Genomic DNA, 3,198 nt, shown 5'->3' on the forward strand with positions numbered 1-3,198 from the left:
GAAACTAAAGACAAATAGATCTGGGTTTGGTACAACATAAGGCTGATATTACAGATTGAGCACAAGTAGGCCTTGATGTTTATGTCCTGTTTCACAGTGGCAGTGAATTTGCAATGAATTAGCCAGCCTTTCTTTCTGTCTTCCTCCTCCTCCTCTCTCTCCTTTTCTCTCCTTTCTTTCTCCAGAAGCAGATGTTTGTGAGATGGCTGGGAAATATTATACTTAGAGGTATGGCCTGGGAAAAGAAGGTTTTCCTCTGTATTGGGCTTTATAGAACACTATGACTTCCTTAGCAAGCTACCCTTCTTAAAAATGGTAAATGACTGAACATGAAACTGTTCTGTGTTCAGAGCTAGGAGAGTCTTTGGAAGTGGGTCAGATGACAGCAAGTCTGGGGAGGAGAGCATCACAGGCTAGGTTGTTGTGAGACTAGACTTTCCTAATGAGCAGGCAGAACTGGCCCATGTGTGAAATATATAGATCCTATTGACCTGGGCAAATAAAAGCACAAGATTGACTGACATGGCAGACTTAAGAGGGTGAGAACATAGGAAATTAAATGTAAGGTGGGAAAAGTATAAATTAATACAATCAGATTACAAAAATTATTTTTAGGGGCACTTGGCTGGCTCAGTCGGTAGAACATACAACCCTTGATCTTGGGGTTGTGAATTTAAGCCCCACATCGGGGGTAGAGATTCCTTTAAAAAAAATCAGTTTTAACATTTACATGTGAGGATATTCTACAATTAACAAGAATAATGTAAAATGATATTAATTTTCTTAAAATATTGGTAAGAAAAAAGGTTGTAAAAGTATAGAGTATATGACTACAAGATATAAGAAAAAATACATATATGGAGAAGGCTGGTGGTAACATGTTATTGGTGGTTTTCACTGGGTGATGATATTATGGATGACTTTTAATTTCTTCTTTGTGCATATTTATATTTTCTATAATACAGTTATGTTATTTGTATTTTTAAAAATGTTTTTAAACAGTAGGACCTGAAAAGTAAGAATTTTGTCAGTGATTCTATACTAAAAGCAGAAAGCAGTTTATAGCTGTTAAAATTTGGCCACTAAAGACATGGGTTATTTTGGTCTCATGACAGATGTTTATAGAACAGGATGTCCCAGCCTCTCATAAGTCAGACCAGCTGACTTTGTACTTTGCATGCTGTAGTCTGCTGTGGACATGAAGAAAATCAAAGCTGAAAAGGAATTTAATTTATTATGATGGTGAAGAAGTGCAGTGTACCTGGAAAATGGACGTTGTGAGAGATTCTAGTCTTTAGATAGTGGGGAAGTCAGAGAAGATGCCAAGAAGTTGTTGACAACCATATCTTACCATATCCTTGCCTACTCTTCCCTAGCTTTGACAGAAGTGGAGGAATTAAATTCCTTTTCAATTTCTCCCAGGCCTTTCACTACTCCTGGTCCCTTGTCCCATCAGCCAAACTAGAGCATTTTGATGAGGATTCTTTTCCAGCCATTAACATGAAAAAACATTGATTTTAATTACTCCCTTTTCCAATGGTCGCCATTGACCCTTGCCCATCTCTATGTCATCACAAAGCTCCCCCTCAGTTCTGACCACTTTGAATTCTATCTTCACACCTTTGCAAGGGCTCAGTAACTTCTGTCAGTGTCTCCCTTGGAGTGTACATTGCATCAATTTCCTCATTGCACCAGTTCAGACCATTGAAACCATTACTGCCTCTCCCTTTATCCTTTGCTTCCTTGCCTCATTCCCACTTACCCCATTCTCCATTCTTATGCTAAAGTTTTGTTGTAAAAACAAATGCTCATGCCACTCAGCGCGCCCCCCCCCCACCAATATCTAATACCTTATGGTTTTCTATGGGATAATCCAAATTGCTATGTATGACCTCATGTTGTATTCCCCATCTCTTTATCCACACTACTCCTTCCTCAGAGGCTAATCCCTGTGAATTCCAGGTTCAGCCCAAATAGGTTTGTCTGGTCCTAAAGGAACATGCTCTCTTTCTCTAAGCTTTTGCTTATGCTGTTCCCTTTGCCTGGAATAACCCCTTGTCTTTCTTAGACTAAAAAAATGCTTTTGATCTTTAAGCCTCAGCTCAGTTGTTACTTTCCCCTGGAAATCATAAATATAGCCACCAAATTTATAGTTATTCAAGTATTTGTATTTTCTCTGAGAGCACTTTGTTCCTATGTATGGTGTAGCTTTTATCAGTATTGGATAATAATCCAGTGGTCCTCGTGTAAAATGGAGGTAATTTGCTTCAGAGGACTGTTGGAAATACTAAGTGAGTGAATATATATATCACATTCTCTGTTAGGCAGTTTCATGTACGCTACAGAAATATCTGCACTCTTAGTAGAAGGCAGGCAAAGAGGCCATGAGGCAATAGGTCCTTGAGAAGTTACCAGCAAACAAAAGCCATAATTAAGCAAAGTCCAAAAGATAAATGTAGTAAAATGTGAGGTACTTCATTGATAGTAACAAGAAAAGTAGGCAGACATGGAGGAACCCAGGACCATAAGAACAACTACCTTGTCACCTGTGCTCTGGTAGATCCTGAACACTGTCCTGTTCCCAGCCTACTTTCCTGACCCCATTATTCTCTTCTGAACCAGCTACATAATTTGCAGAGCCCAGTAAAAAATAAAAATGTGAGATTCATTGTTCAAAAATTACTATGAATTTCAAGACAGCAGCCTTACTGTATTTAACCAAGGGAGTGTCTGTCTCTTGCAAATATAATAGTTTGATGAAAATACTCCTCCTTTAAGTCTTGTTCCCCTTAATCTTTAACTAATCTGGCTTTGAAGTAAGGACAACATGCAATTTCTTTGTAACTCTCATGGTATTTTATTTGTAACCTTGAGGCACCTAGCAATTTCTATCCTGCTATGATGGATGTCTTATCTGTGATACGTGTCTTATCTCCCCTTCTGGAGAGTGGTTTTAAAAGCAGGTCTATGTCTGATTTATCTTTGTTGCCTCCAGCCTGCCTATATCCAGCTTACTTGGTTATACTAACTAGCAAAGGGATCGTCTTTTCTCCTGTTTTGAAGCAGGTTACTTTAGTATAAAAGTAAGAATTACTTTCATTAAACTTGGTTAGAAGAGAAATCTTATTAAGTTATTTAACTCTACATCCCCACCCATCCCAAATCTTTCAGTAAGTATAGAACTCTTGGGACATATGC

The sequence above is a fragment of the Panthera tigris genome, chromosome A2, assembly GCF_018350195.1.
Source record: "Panthera tigris isolate Pti1 chromosome A2, P.tigris_Pti1_mat1.1, whole genome shotgun sequence".
Lineage (NCBI taxonomy): Eukaryota > Metazoa > Chordata > Mammalia > Carnivora > Felidae > Panthera > Panthera tigris.